This window comes from Aedes aegypti, chromosome 2, assembly GCF_002204515.2.
Source record: "Aedes aegypti strain LVP_AGWG chromosome 2, AaegL5.0 Primary Assembly, whole genome shotgun sequence".
In the NCBI taxonomy this organism is placed as follows: Eukaryota; Metazoa; Arthropoda; class Insecta; order Diptera; family Culicidae; genus Aedes; species Aedes aegypti.
The window spans coordinates 48,910,187-48,927,040 of NC_035108.1; the positions used below are offsets into that span (position 1 = coordinate 48,910,187).

Here is a 16,854-nt window from a genome sequence, read left to right on the forward strand (position 1 = left end):
CGGACACGATTGGTCCTTATTGTATCGCTCAACGAAAAGCGAATCAATTGATGGACACTACTCTGACAAGTTTTTTTCTGAGATGCTTATATGAACCTTCTTCATCAGTGAAGAGTTCTATTAATTCCAAACAAAATAGATGATTAGTGGAACACTCCTGAAGGACATCAGAAAATTCAGTGAAAGCTAAATCAAAACATTTGGGAAACCCTTCACTAAGTCTTTCGCAAATCAACCCCTTTATCCTGTCAAGCAAGTCATGCACCAACACCAAGGAGTCACCCATCGGCGACACACAATTCCGCATGTAAACCAACACCAGCGTCGCCAAACGCATCGCCGAGTTACCCTCGAGGAGAGCGGACAGTTTTCCGCATGAAGCCGTTCTCTTTTGGGGTTTTCTCAATTCCACAACGCATGCCACCCTATCGGCCGTTGCTCGCAGAGGGTGCGAAACAATGTGTATACATGGCATTACACAATACTCAGCGTACAATCACACACACATATATATACACACGCGTGTGTATATGACACAGTGTCGATTTATTATTCACCTAATCACCCTTTGGGGTGAAAGCACTCACTAGCAGCAGCATTGGAGGGTGCACTACCATACAGTTTAGATCTAAGAAGGAAAACGTCTGGCAGCAATAGGGACAATGGGGGAGGAAAATCCCATTAGTCACCCACACAAGCACGAAGAGCGATAAGCATAGTGGGGAATCAGTCGAAAATATGGGAAAATTCTGCTCTAGTTGCATATTTCTACAGATCAATAAAAATTTGATGCAGATTGTAATCGGAAAATTAAAATTCAATCAGGGAAAAATCATGTTCACAGTTTAAAAAAAGAATTGAAGAGAAACAAGTGTATAACAACTAATAAACAGCATAGCAATGATTGATATGACCCCACTGTGCAGATGGAGACATTTTCCACGTTAAAGGCTTCCCCAAATCGAGACGATTTTTTTCAGCGACAGCGACAAAAAATCGCCGCGATTTCGTTGTTGAGTCGCTACAAGTATTCTTATATGGAACCATCTAGACTGACGACGAAAATCGCTATGAAATCGCGTCGCTGTAGTTTAGATACGTTCATCAAATTGTGCATGCAGCGAAACATCAGCGAAATCGCGGCGATTGTTTGTCGCTGTCGCCGTAAAAAGTCGCTTAGATTTGGGGGAACCCTAATGCTGACCTGACATCTACTAAACCCTATATACCCTAACATAAAGGACGCAATTGGGGATCTTCATTGTAATGTGTTGATGACTTCAATGTAACACAGTGACGTTTTCAGCTTATGAATTGCGAGAAAATAGTCAAAATTATTGGAATGTCGCAGACGATAAGCTTTCTCTACATACATGTCTCATAATCCATAACGTTTTCATAGAATATGATACAAATAGGCATAGAATGATAGCCTTTCATAATAAGGTGCATACAAATCAATGGTCAAATATCATACGCTTAGGTCAACATCACATCTATGTTGTCAATAATACACAAATTATCCTTCCAAATAGTAGAGTCTGGCCATACCTGACAAGAATTTTGAAAGTGTATTCCACATCATACGAGCTTACCTGAAAAAAAGAAATAAAGAAAATAGTGTAAATTAAAAGGGTTATTTCACTCGTGAGAACGTTAATATATTATGTCATGATTGTTTTACAAGATCTTTGTAAGATTATTTTGTATGGATCGTCGCACATCTCACGAACCACTCTTTTCCATTCCAGTATGTTGGTTTTTGAGGGTGTCCGGCCATTTGGCCGAATGCCGTTTGGCCGAACGCCATTTGGCCGAATGCTGTTTGGCCGAAAGGGTCATTTGGCCGAATGCCGTTTGGCCGAATCATGAACAAAAAAAAATGTTACAACGTTGATGTATAGGATTCATAAGTGTGACCTGATAAGCTAATTAATTTGTTGATTTTTATGATGTGACGGGACGTCATGTTTGCCATGTTGAGCTCCAAGAGAATGATAACATCGAACCTTTAATTCAGGACAAAGCTGTGAACTCCACACTTCGCGTCAAGACTCTGAGGTGATGATTGAATCGCCACTGGATTACCAACGGTTTAATAAGGTTTCAAGTGTTTTTAATAATTTCATCAGAATTTTTTCCTTCTTTTAAACATAGGCTATTCTTTCGAGTTATACTGGTTCCATTACTATCGGTAATAATTTAGCTTATATTTTAATTGGGAATTTTTCCTTCTTTAAATCATCGGTAGTTCTTTGTAGTTGTACTGATGAAATAATTATATGCATTAAACTTGCCAAAATTTTCATAAGAGATTTTTCCTTCTTTTGGTCATAGGCCTTTCTTTCAAGTGCTTAAGGTTAGCTCAAGGCATAACTTAGGTGAGATGTCATTCTCCTCCAAGATTAAGATTACAATATGAGAACTGACCACTGCACCGTTGCTTGAGTATAGCAATTAACGACGTTGCTTGAGTATAGCAATTAAAGAAGCACACAAGAAGAAACCAAGACTTGTTGATGTCAGAACTATGACATATATTACTTAGTCGAGAGATCGAAGCAAGCCGATCCAGCAGAAGAACGAATAATTTTTAAACCGTTTAAGTTACTGTCAAAAGCTAACTACAGACATGATGCCAAAACATCTGCTGGTGGCTATTACCGCTGGCATCGAAGTGAACAACTGCTTACATTTAGGATCTTTTAGCACTGACTGTTTCTTCAACGAACACTTAAAAGCTTATGTATATCAATGATGATTTATCTTTTTTATGAATAAGCTGAATAAGTTCATTGGAATTTATCATAAATCCATGCTAAGAGTAGTTCACTTTTGTTTTCAATTTCGGCCAAACGGCATTCGGCCAAATGGCGTTCGGCCAAATGACCCTTTCGGCCAAATGGCGTTCGGCCAAACGGCATTCGGCCAAATGACCCGGAACCGTTTTTGAGCCCTCTTGGCGAAATCTTTAGTAAAGTGAACCATGAGTAGATTTGAGTATTATTATCCACTGAATACCATCCCTTATCCTTAACATGTAGCAATCGATGTAAGGTACCGGTAAGTGGGGCGTTCCGTCATAGCTCACTTAGGAAAAGATTTTCATGGGGTTATTCTTCTAGAAAGTTGAAGATACAATGACAAATAATGTATTAAGTACAGAAAATAGTGTTATTTTTATTACCATGGTGTTCATGTACCAGTTGCCAATTCAGCGCCATTTTTAACTTGCATGATAAATTGTCACAAGTTTCACGTCTTGCATTGACTCACAAAAAATAAACTTGTTTTAAATCGAATAACCATCAGTAAGCTACAATTTTAAGTATTACTACTAGCTGCTAACGATAAACCGGTATTTTGTTTTCATTCCATATGAAATTTTCGATGGTAACCCAAAATATCTGTATACCCGTGGTAAGTTGGACCTGTCAAAACAAAGGCCAGCATCAAAACTTTTTCTACACGTTTCAAACATTTTCCTAGATAGTAGCACTAAAACAAATGATTTTTGTCAAAAACGATCAATCTCAAACTACGTAATTGCATAAGAGGAAAAGGAAATGTGTAATTCTTCTATATTTTATTTTATTTTTTATTTTTGAAATGAATTTAAAATTGAACAAAGACAGCGATGAAATTTGGAATGCATCATGGGAAGGATTACTATTCTATGGTTATTGAAATTTATTTGTTACTTCTACCAAATTCAGTAGTTACATAAAACAATTCCACCCCATCAAGTGGTTTTCTGCCATGCATAAAAATGATAACAGAACATATTTATAATTTCGTCAATTTATGTTTATGTGCTACCTTCTAATTTATAACTTAATATGGTATATTTTGAAGATGTTTTATTTTTCATCACGCTTTTATTGATGAATTTTCAGTTAATATTAAGTGAGATGTGACATACTATTAAATAAACGTTTTATTCCTAAAGAGTTAGGTGTTTTTTGGTCGATCTCTTATGTACATCAAAAAGGCACTCAAAACTAGAAATCTATGATTTATCAATCCTATTATTGTAATAGTTGACTTACTGATGTGGATTGACGCATGAAATTTGATGTGTCCCACTTGCCCCGTTTGCGTCTAATGGCTCATTCTAAAACTTTCTTCTAAGGTTTTCATAATTTCCAAATTATTCGATCAGTTCTCGCGTAACAATTCAAAAGGGCCAATCCTCAGATCGTTGACTCTGAGAAAATTCGATTTGAACATTGTCCGACACATTTTCAATTCCTATTTCTTAGTATTCAAATGAATCAATGTGATGTCTTGCTAGTTGAGTGACGATTTATTATACGATACTATTACTACCGTTTTGATTCATATTACGGACACTTAAGGCCTCAGTGAAGTATAACCCAGCTTGGACCATACAGAATAAATCATTCTGTATGATTTTTTAGCGTTATCGAGCGTCGGAAGCCCTTAACTTTCGGATGGTGGGTAAAGAATACGCGTCCGCAACTTGAATAATTTTAAATAAATCAAAACGTGTGGCCTTTTCATGATTCTTATTCCGGACGCTCCCTCACTTTTGCCTCATATTCCAGACGCTTTGATTCGAATTACGGACAGCTCATGATAATCATACAAACGAGAGTGTCCGGAATTTGAAGCTGTCCGTAATATGAATCAAAACGGTACACGCTAATAATCGATTTGATTCTGAAAACTGACAAAAATGTGGAAAAAATTATAAGTTTAAATGCTTGGCCCATTTTCGATTCTCAACAAGGCATGGGCCTTGTTTATTGGCCAAAATATAATTTTATTAGCGTGCTTGGCCCAACGCTAGGCCTTTTCAGTTTTCAATGAATGAGCAAGATAGAGTCATTGGCCTCTCACCATGCTAAGGCCAATGGCAGTTTGTGAAATTTTTCGATTGTAGATAGATAGACCGAGCACCGATATATATATATTGGCTGATGATTTGGAAAAAAGTGATTATTGGCCGTTTTGGAAACCGAGTTTATAACGGTAAGTTTTATGATTATGTTGACAATGTTTGCATAGTTTGTGGGTGTTGGGAGATGCTATCGAATGGTATCAAAACCTGATTTGTTTACTATTTGATCATTGGCCCTTTAGAATTGTTCTCTCATGCACACACCAGCAAACATGTTGCCAAAACGTGATTGTGTTGGTGTATTTGAAAAATATTGACATTTTAAAACATTATTGAACCATTTGTTGACCTATCGTTTTTTAGGTCCCTTTTGCCCCGGAGTACCTCACCAACAGTTTAACGGTTAAATAGGTATGTTTATTTGAGAGATTTGCAGTCCAAGATAGGCTAACTTCTAAACGGCTGTTCGTTCAATCATGCCACGATATACAATAGCTGGATAGACTTGTAAATGATATCCTGGCTCTCTGTGAGTTTACATGTACGATTATTGATTGCCAAAAGCATTGATTAAAAATTGTTCTAATTTGTGGACTATCTGTATAGTGGATAATCGATAATTGAGAGGATTAAAATCAAAGGAATGTAAATAACAAAAACGCAGTTTGGAGACGACTTTTGAAGTTTTTTTTAGCAGTTATTCATTACATACATATTATATGAGAGCCAAAACAACAACCCAACCTAGCACTAATTATCACTGTTGGGTAGAAAAATCACCTAAAATTCCATTGGAAAGCTTAACAGTAGATATTTTTGGTAAATTTACAATGCTTGCGATTGAACCCCTCAATTATGTTTGTAATTTCATATTTTAAATGTATCGAATATTTTGTAATTAAAGAATTAAGTGCTATTACTAGAACTTTTGGATTTCTCAATAAGAAGGCTTTTGTAATAAGTAAAAGGCTGATAACTACAAAAAAATGTAAATTTCTTCTATATCGAGCCTTAATTTGCTAAATATGGATAACAATGATAAGAATCTCCAGGAGAGTTTGATTCGTTCTGTGGGATCATTTTCAATATCAAATTTAGAATGCTGTACTTTTCGCAAATTTCTGGGAGAATTACATCATTGCGAAGCTTCAGAAGAAATGTCTGAGAAAATAACAGTTATATTTTTATATGATTTTTCATGAAGAAGAAAGACATTTCAGAAGGAATACTGGTAGATGATTGATAATTCGAAAATTTGTAGAATTCTAGAAGAGATGTTTTACAGGAATTCATAGAGAATTCCTGGGAAATTCAATTGAGTGGTTCTTTACAGTATGTCTGTAATCATTCGTAGAGCAACCCTTTCCGAAAAATTCTGACGTAGGGGGAGATCCCCCAGTACCGGACACTTAAGCCACTAAATTCATAATTCAAAAACTATTGATTTTATGGGCTCGTTTTACCCATTTATGATAAATATTATCATTTTTATAGTGTACATAATAAATTTGAAAATATAAATATGAATTTTGACAATGCATTTTGATGATGTATTTTAGTACCAAATTGATCGATCTTGAAAGGTAGCACCCAATTCCGGACACGATCTGGAAATGCCTTGAATTCTGCAAATTTGAACATCATTGAATGTGTACTTTATAGGAATAGTTGATATTAACCATTTTAATGCATTTGCATTATCTCAAATCTCCTCCATATATGATGAAAAATAGCACATTTTACGATGTTGTTCTGAATGTTCATTCGTCTTAATTTTATTGCATACCATGATCGACGGAACCCATGAAAAATGAAAGTATTTAGAGACACTGATGCAATAATTACAAAGATATCATATAACAAATCAAGCTGTCCGAAACTGAGGGACAGGAGGTGCTTAACGAAAATTGTAATTTGTCCATATTTAGTTCAATTATGGTACAAAATACATTCATACTATCATATTAGGGTAATGTTCAATCATGCTTGCGTGATCCAAAGTATTTTTTCATATTCAAAATTATTACTTAATAGGCTCAAAATTAAAAGAATACGCCATTTTTTTTAAAATTTTCCATTTTTCTTAAAATTTTCCACTTTTTTAAAAAGGCATGCATATTTCAAGGATGTGTTATTCTACGCAAACATTAGTCTACATAATAGCTTTCTTCTCTACTAATACACCATCTTGATTGGACCATGATTTCCCCCTAACTCTTTGAGGCTTTCGCCAACTGATTTGTTATAAGATTTCTCAAAGCACTCTTCTACAAATTACTGCCATGATTCTCCCAAGGATCCACAAGGGCTTTATCATGTGATTTCTACAGAAAACCTTGGAAGAATCTTTTATTAACTACCTCCAGTAATTTTGGCAGGAGATTGTTTAAGGATCCCTTTGAAAGACTTCACAATTCCTGCACGAATTTATCCGGATACTTTTTTAATGATTTTTTTGGTGGTATGTTTCCACCGATTTCTTCAATAATTATTTCAGTAGATCTTCTAAGTTACCTGTGTGTAATCTCACTGGGCCAAATTGTAGGAGCTGACCTTATCGGCTTAACACTCGTTGTCCTTCAGTAAGAACCTGATCTAATATTTTCGATGATTAGTCTTAGTAAAGCGAACTGAGCTTAGCACTGAACTCACTATTTCATTAAAGTTCGAAATCACATGATTTCGCACTTTCTGTTTATCGAATGCCTTTGGAGCGGCTAGAAGAAATTTTAAGTTAAATTTTCAAGCTAGCACATTTAATTTCTATCACTCTCTGTTTTTATGAATTCTGGATATCAATCCCTATACTTTGTAAAAACTGAGCACGAAATTAAAGTTAAACGTGTCCTGTTGTGATTGGCCAGAAAAACATCGTACGATGTTGTGCAACAGAATCAAAAAAAAAAAAATAAATACGTGAAAGGGTCTTACTTTTGCTACAAGATATACTTTTTGTTTTTCCCACCAAGAAGCACACGAATTCCATGATTATGTCGCCGACCACGACAAGCAATGTCATCCACTCATTTTCTCACTCCAGTGACATTCGCAGTCGGCTCAAAGATTCTAGTATGATGACACGGTTTCTGAGTGACGGATGTCCACCGATCATTAGATGATCAGGAAACGTGTGATTTTCCGCATTTCGGCTAATATTATTGACTCTGCTGCTTTCAATTTTCCTCTATGGTACCGTGTGTTCAACACAGAGTGTTTTGGAAAGCCCAACCAAGACGCTTCGTTTTCGGGACACCGGGAGTTCGATTTGTGGGTTTTGCTGGGCAGTGTTTTGGAAAGCCCAACCAAGACGCTTCGTTTTCGGGACACCGGGAGTTCGGTTCGTGGGTTTTGCTGGGCAGTGTTTTGGAAAACCCAAGCAAGACGCTTCATTTTCGGGACGCCGTGAGTTTGGATTTCAGTTCCCGGTTTTGCTGGGCAGTGTTTTGGAAAGCCCAAGCAAGACGCTTCGTTTTTGGGACGCCGGGAGTTTGGTTTTCGGTTCGCGTGTTTTGGAAAGCCCAAGCAAGACGGTTCGTTTTCGAGGCGCCGAGAAGTTTTACTGTTCGCGCTGTGTGAGTGCGAAAAGATATTCGTGTTCAGTCGAGGATGGATCACCAACTGGTGAACTCGTTTCATGCTTATGAAAACACATTTTTTCATGTAAACGTTACTTTTTTGTAATATTCAATCAAACTTTGTATGGTTCGTCACTACAAGTGTCGGCAATATGCCTGTTTAATACAATTCTAATAAACATAGAAACTTTTTGACATTACTTAAAATATTTTTTGAATTGTTCGACATTATGAATGTCGACGTTTATTTTGAAACTTCTACCAAAGACTTTTCTTCTTGAGGCATAAATGTTCAGTAATACTTTTATGTAATTTTCAAACAAACTATGTATGGTTCTTCACTACAAGTGTCGGCATTATTCCTGTTTCATATCATTTAAAATATACGCATATATATTTCTCTTTTCGCCATTAATAAAATTTTCGTTTGAATGGTTCGACATTACAGTTGTTGACGTTTATTTCAAATCTTCTAAAAAAACTTTTTGAGACAAAACTAAAAACTAGCTTTAAGTATAAACCGTATTTTTCCTCCTTATCCATGGATCGCATCACCGACCAAAGGTGACTCCCAGATCTTTTCCTTCTCCACTAATAAACACCCTTCCCGTGGTGATTGTGGAGATGCAGAGGTATTCTCGGTCTCTAGAAGCAACAATCATTACACCCTAACATTCCTTCCCTATCCCAACTGACTGTAAGGACTTGGCCGGCGCCGTTATTGATCAATAATATTAGATCTGCTAAAATTGCACTCCGAGAGTAAGCGGAAACTCCCATCCTTTACTCATTTGGATCGCAGTGCAATTATTACCAGTTCCGATCAATCACGGAGTAGCAACCATTGACATGTACAGTCAGTCTATGCTATGCTATGCTATGCTATAGTTCCGTGTGTTCCACATAACTTCACAGTAGGTAACGGAAAAGCGATGTTTTACATTTTTGATCTCACTTTTGTGCTTGCTTCCGCGTTCGAAGCCTTTAGCTATATAGTAGCATTTCTTCGAACTTTAATTGTTACGTGTGGTCTGTAGATTCTTTTACTTCTTTGTGGCCTAACATCGTAAATGGGAGGAACCCTGCTTCTTAGCTTAGTGTTCTCATCATCAGTTCCATAGTTATTTAACTGAGAACTTGCTTGTGTTTGCTTTGCATGTGTACATTATGTGGGAAGTTTTATGGCAAAGAGATCGCATTTCTGCCAATTTTATGCCAAGATATATGATATCGAATTCTGACTCGGCCAAACAAAGAACAAACGTGTAATGCGTAATAGACTTGCATTTGAGAATGGGAACAAACATATTTACCAGCTTCCACTTGCACTCATTATTTGCGTAATTGCAATAAAAACTGTCAGCAAATATCTTTCTCCACATTATTATCAAGAAGGACTTACAGACCTAATACAGAGAAACCTAGAATAATATTCTTATAAATTCTTTGCCCAGCTCACCCTGTCACCGGCTGGTGGTCATGTCTAATGAAATATGGTTTTTCACAACAAGAACTTCACAACAGGCAATAATGTGAAAAATTCAAAGTCACGAAAAAGGACATGTATCTTTCGTTTTGAGGTTTGAAATTTGAAATCATTGAAAAAGTTTATCGGTGAAAATATCTTCAATGTTACATCTATGTATCTATGAGCAGAATTTAAAGTTTAGGTAAAATAAATTTATACTTCTTTTTAAAACAAAAGGCCAATTAGAACGCTATTCAGTGTTGTTGAATCTAATAATAAAGATAGGTCACTATTGGGCATGATCAGTTTCGTATGATGAAACAAACCTCAAGTTGTTTTCCTCGACCTCCAGAGTACCCTTCAAAGTCAAAAGCTACCGAAAGCGATAATCCACCCACTCCCGTTCTCAAACAAGGATATGTGGCGCAGCTTACAGCAAACATATCTGGTAGCCAGGCACCCGCATCCGGGTGGCACAATCGGAAGCTGCACGTCGCGACTGACTGGCGCCTGGCTACGCAATTCCGTTCCAAGATTCCAGCAGCGTGGATGTGCCACACTTTTCTCTTCCTATTCGGGAATATCACACGCCGGGGCAGAGCACAGCAACCCCGTACAAAACAATGATGACATGAGCTGGGCGAAAGCTGTCGATTCCATGGAACCCGATTAGCAGATTATCTCAAAACTGAACATTGAAATTGATAATCACATGCAAAAATTTGGCGTAAAATATATTCAAAATCAATAAAACAGTCATTTGCAGAATGTAGAAAAATTACTACTATACGTAGAAGTTATTACTGAAACTTACTTGCTATAATCCTTCATAGGTGTATAAAACAACAACTTTTTTCGTCATTTGAAACCAAAGTTTTTGAAACTTTGGGTGTTTCTATTGAACACAACTTAGTAAATATATTTTCATAGCTGCCTATTTGCTTTTCCAATACACTAAGGGGCGGTCCATTTATTACGTAAGGCAATTTTCGGGATTTTTCGAACCCCCCTCCCACCATGATAAGATTTTTTGTATGAAAATTAAAAATAAATTGTATGCCGCGTAAGAAATCTCAAACCCCCCCCCCTCCCCCCATAAACCCTTACGTAATTAATGGATCGCCCCTAAGGCAGTAAGTTAATTTGCTTCAAACTGATAGTCTTGCAATAAGTCAAAAATGACTGTAATGCAACATTGCTCATGAAATAATTCGCAAAGCAATTCCAACGGCAGAATTTTATTTGTTTAGTGCCCTTCCGAATATTTCTCAATTAAATACTCAGATAGCCCTACTCATTTTCCTCTTCTGGAAACCCTTCTACGGTTGATTTGGTCTTAAATGACTTCCGTTCAAAAGCCAAAAATCGCGCACAATTCTAATGTAGAACTCACTAGTCCAATTGAAAATCATGTTACTCAGGATTCCGAAAGCGTTCTCTGTCAAGAGCACGTTTTCGAAAATTTGTGGGAGACTGATTTGGAAGAAATGAAAATTATTATTAAAAAATTCAAAAATATGGATGCCCCTGGCAATGATGGATGTTTTTACACCCTCATCAAGAAACTTCCAGAGAGTAGCTTATTATTCATAGTTGATATATTTAACAAATGTTTTAGTTGGCATATTTTCCTGCCAAGTGTTAAAATGCCAAGATTGTTTCCATTTTAAATCCGGACAAAAATCCTGCAGATGCTTCCAGCTTTCTTCCAAGTTGTAATTCTTGTAACACTTTGAACTAGTCGGGAAGTCCAATCAAACTGTTCAGTAGTGTTACGAGGCTGGAAAAGCCACGTGAAGAAACAACAGCAGGGTCTCTGCTCGATAAGGTAGTTAAGAAGATACACTGAAGGAGCTCATGAATCAAGTGAACTACAGTCAGTCAACTACCAGGCCCCATGGTCCCCGAGCAATGGGGGGTCCTCTATGTGGGTGGTGCCCTCTCGATAATATGTCAAGAAAATTTCACTTACCTTGGTAAAAGTGTAATAAATTTATCTGCACGCTGCAATCGACTGACGGAACCAACCGAGCTCAGGCTGCTGTTGCGAAGGAGGGAAAAAGTTTCGTTGCTTGAGTTGGAGCTTTTTGCTGCTGTTGTTTTCTATAGTTCCGTCGTCCTCCAAGATGGTGTTTCGTGAGTATGTGTATGTATGTTTGCGAATGTGAGAGCACCACTTGCCAAGTTGTTGTTGTTGTTTCTTCTGTTGTATTGCTTGTATGATGGTTTGCTGTTTTGTTACGGCCGGATCCTGTGGCTTCCGAGCTATCGAAGAATTTCTGTAATGGGAGAAAAATAGTTTCGTCAAACAAATGCGGCAGTTGGACGATGATCTCGTATGCAGGAATTTGGTGCGCCAGTAAAGGTTTAATGATGGAACAGATGGTTGAAGTTCTGGGGCTAGCTTCCTGGAGGAATATGTCTAATGGTGAACGTAAATTGGAACATAATGTTGAAATCGAACCTGCTCATTCAGAATCCTGAACAGGATTCGTTCATAATCCTGAACAGGATTCGTTCATAACCCTGAACAGGATTCGTTCAGAATCCTGAACAGGATTCGTTCAGAATCCTGAACAGAATTCAACTAGCTTCCTGGAGGAATATGTCTAATGGTGAACGTAAATTGTAATATAATGTTAAAATCGAACCTGTTTGTTCAGAATCCTGAACAGAATTCGTTCAGAATCTAAAACAGGATTCGTTCAGAATCTAAAACAGGATTCGTTCAGAATCCTGAATATGATTCGTTCAGAATCCTGAACAGGATTCGTTCAGAATTCTGAACAGGATTCGTTCAGAATCCTGAACAGGATTCGTTCAGAATCCTGAACAGGATTCGTTCAGAATCCTGAACAGGATTCGTTCAGAATCCTGAACAGGATGCGTTCAGAATCCTGAACAGGATTCGTTCAGAATCCTGAACAGGATTCGTTCAGAATCCTGAACAGGATACGTTCAGAATCCTGAAAAGGATTCGTTCAGAATCCTGAACAGGATTTGTTCAGAATCCTGAACAGGATTTGTTCAGAATCCTGAACAGGATTCGTTCAGAATCCTAAACAGGATTCGTTCAGAATCCTGAACAAGATTTGTTCAGAATCCTGAACATGATTCGTTCAGAATCCTGAATAGGATTCGTTCAGAATCCTGAACCGGATTCATTCAGAAACTTGAACAAGATCAATTCAGAATCCTAAAAAGGATTCGTTTAGAAAGCTGAACAGGATTCGTTCAGAATCCTGAACAGGATTTGTACAGAGTCCTGAACAGGATTTTTTTTTTTTTTTTGAATCCTGAACAGGATTTGCTCAGAATCTTCAACAGGATTCGCTCAGATCATCTAGGGTAGGTCGTCAATTGTTGGCCAGTCAAACATAGTAATGAATGATGCTGAAAGTTATGTTCTCACTCAAAAATACGCTTCGAGCCAATTATTCACTCGTCATTAAAATAATATGGCCTCTTTCAAACGACTCAGCAAGCAACACCGCCACCGCTTCATTGCCATAGAATGACACGATTGCAAATAAATATAAGCGAAAAAGAGTTTCGTGTCTACTTTCTAGCCTACCGAAATGGCCACCGTGAGGTGAAGTAGACACATCATCCGTCACACAAATGTGTTACGTGGATTAGTGTAGACCGGACGGTAATGCCACTTTGCCCTTTGTGTCTGCATATTTTCTTATTACCTACAATTGTATGGCAAAGATACCAACAATGTTATGCCATTAACCCCTACCGGTAATATACTTTTTCATGACAAAAATATTTTATTCCCGTTTTTTTGTTTTAGGATGTTTTTGAAATATTTTTGAACAAGTTTTCAAATCAAATTCTATGAATCTTTGTTGATTTTGATTGATCATTGATCACCGGGTTTTGAAGATATGTCGATATTCATTTGGAGATCGACACTTCCCTTATAAAATTTCTTTGACCACCATATTGTTGTTAGTAGTTATATCAGAAAAATAGATATGGGATATGTTTTTTCCTGATGTGACGTTTGCTTAAAACCCATCAAAATCAAGTCGAGTCAAGTACACGACACTGAAGACGGCCTTACAGTTGAGATCGAAATACGCGTATCTGTCAAAGGATACAAACTCTAGTGGAATTGAATGGTATAGTACTAAATTCGGTTTTTTCATCTACTCATCAAAATCGGTTGATAAATTACAAAATGCTGTTTTTTTGAAATTGTAAGATCTTTGTTCGGCCAGAATGACACAAGAAGTATAAGTGCTCATTGCTCAAAAACGTTTGTTTCTTTTTTTCCCAACAGACTTTCAATAAAGTATTACTATGAAATGCGAATAACTGAACATGGGAAAAGTTCTGTAGTCTGAGATATTAACAAGGGTTCTGAGAGTCGGAAATTTGTATTATCTTCGGAATCAGATGAAAAATTATCAAAATCAACATAAACTCTAAAAACATTGTGCACACAATTATACTTCCCTGCCACTAGAAGGGTTAAGCAAACGGCTTCAACAAAGACAACCAACGCGCGTCCAACTCTCTCAGTCACGACTGAGGCAGACGGTAATCTTGACACAGTTTCGCTGTAATTGAATGATTAATCACTTTAGAAAAGGTGGACGAAATCTTTCGAAGGTACATAAATATGTCAAACTTTGGCGAACATTTCTCCTTGAAAGTAAATTCAGCCGACAAGAAGATCCGTTTGTTACTCATTTATTTGCTTTTTTTATGCGGATATTCAAATTTCTTGTGATGTTCACCATCAGCATAAATAACAAACAAACAACCGGTTCCCCATCAAGTCCAAAGTGTGTCCGATCATCTTGTTGTGGTGCGCCCACCCAGACCAAACATTGTCTATCGATCATCGATGATTGGTGTTGAGTCAGAGCGGACAAAGTGCAAAACTTGAAAAAAATGGATTATTCTATTATTATATGTAGAATTACAACGGAGATATATCTATCGTGCCTGCCACAAGATATTCGAATGCGAAAATGGCAACTTTGGCAAAGAAAGCACTTAGTGATCGTAATGTCAAGAAAAAGAAGAAAAAGACAAAGAAGAAATTTTAAAGGATTGAATGATGCATTATATTATTTAGAGATAATACAAAGACGTGGAAAGAATTGGGCAAAATGATTCAAAAATTACAATGAGCTAAACTTTCCACCCATCAAGATATGAAAAATGTCACTTGATCCACTCTGACTTAATGCCTATCAACTGACGACGATGACCTTGACTGTTGACTTGACACATAATGGCCTATCGGACGTCGTGGGCGCTGATCAGTCAGTCAGATTTTATGCCTTTCATTGCCCATTGCGCGGAACCGAATGGGGTTTTTACCGGATGGCCGACAAAAAAAAAACAGCTACTCAAGACAAGTAGCAAACGGATCGTTTTGGTTGGCGGTCGGAGAAACCTGTTTCAAACACCTCCGCATACTGAAGTTGTAGTTTTGAGGGAGGGTTTGGTTAATTTGTACCCGTTACTATCGCACCCTTAAATGGTAACTAACTGTTGGAGTTGCTTTAATGATCTTCTAATTAATCAGTGGTGGAGTAAACATATACGAAGAACATGAATTAATAATAGGAGCAAGTTGTGGCTTCAAATCACTATGTCGAATCTTCCCAAAAAGGAGTTGTGTTTGAGAAGATGGATGGATGGCGCTTGTGTTCTACTGACAGATAACGCTGTGGTGGAAAACTTGTGTCAATAACAAAAAACTCCGACACTTATTCAAAATGAAAACTTTACAGTTGAGGTCCGAATTATACTACAAATTGGAATTAAATAGTAACCTACTAGCAATGTTCAATGTGATGTCTCTCAACTACAGACATTACATTATTGATGCCAAATACATAAAAAAATCTCATTATCATTTCATTTAATTGATGATCTTTTTTTTTTAATTGTAAATGTTGCAAGTTTTGTATTTTTAAACTTGTTTTATTTTGTATATACCGTATTATGTGTTATGCAAGTTTTAAGCGAGTTTTTCATATAGATCAATTGGGGTAACATTGATCACCCATGTAATTCGTGTTCGATAATATCGTTACTAATCAAAGTCATGGGCCCTGAAGCCGGACATGTCATTTACTTTTTGTGTTAAGGTTCACCGGGGCAAGTTGAAACGGGTGGATGAAATGCAAAAGGAATTTATAACAAATCACATAATATCGAAACATAAAGAATTTAAATTGTTTTTTTAAACTTGAGTATTTTCCAATCAACTTCCTCATGTAACAATAAATTCTATTCCATTTAAAAAAAAAAAAAATTCAGCCAATAGACTTGGTCCTCACAACATGTTCATGAAGCTGGCGATAACTCTGTTTTGTTTTTCAAAATGTGTAAAATTCTCTGGTTGTGAACAATTACAATGTTTCATCAATTTGTCCTTTAAATATTTTTTTTTAAATAATTATCTAAATCTATCTATCTTTTATCTGTATAAATAAAAATGGAATGGTGTATGTATGTCACAAATTTGCTTAAAACTACACAATGGGTTTACCTGATTCTTCCGCAGTTAGGTTCTTGAAGTGTTCCAATGTGTTTGTGTATAAAAAAATAAGTTGCACGGGAAAAGTCGAAATCACAGGGGAAGAAAACTGACACTTTTTATAAGAATATTGTTTATGATTATCAAACAACCTTCTACGTGAGAAGATTTGTTGAGACAGCTAGTTTCTAATAAATTGAATGAAATTTATTAAGTAAATATATCGCTGCAAACTTTTAAATGTTGAAACGTAGCATGAAACATTCTGACAAAACTTTATAAGATGGTAACCATAGGACGGATTGTTCATAAGCAAAGAAAAAATATAAATGTATTATCAATATTTTAATAAAATGCTCCAAATGCTTTCGATGCCAATAAAAATACACTGCTAAAAAGTGTTGCAGAGGGGGGTCTGTAGCCTTGAGGTTACGCT

General features: G+C 36.7%; 1 protein-coding gene across 8 annotated transcripts in view; it reads right to left on the reverse strand.

Moving 5' to 3' along the window:
• Positions 1 to 16,854, reverse strand: part of LOC5567636 (talin-2) — a 188,033-nt gene that overhangs the window by 102,586 nt on the left and 68,593 nt on the right. For all 8 annotated transcript variants that reach the window (XM_021840789.1, XM_021840791.1, XM_021840792.1 and 5 more), the window contains one exon: positions 11,880 to 12,186. The gene's annotated coding sequence lies outside the window, so the exon portion shown is untranslated. The remainder of the gene's footprint in view (positions 1 to 11,879; positions 12,187 to 16,854) is intronic.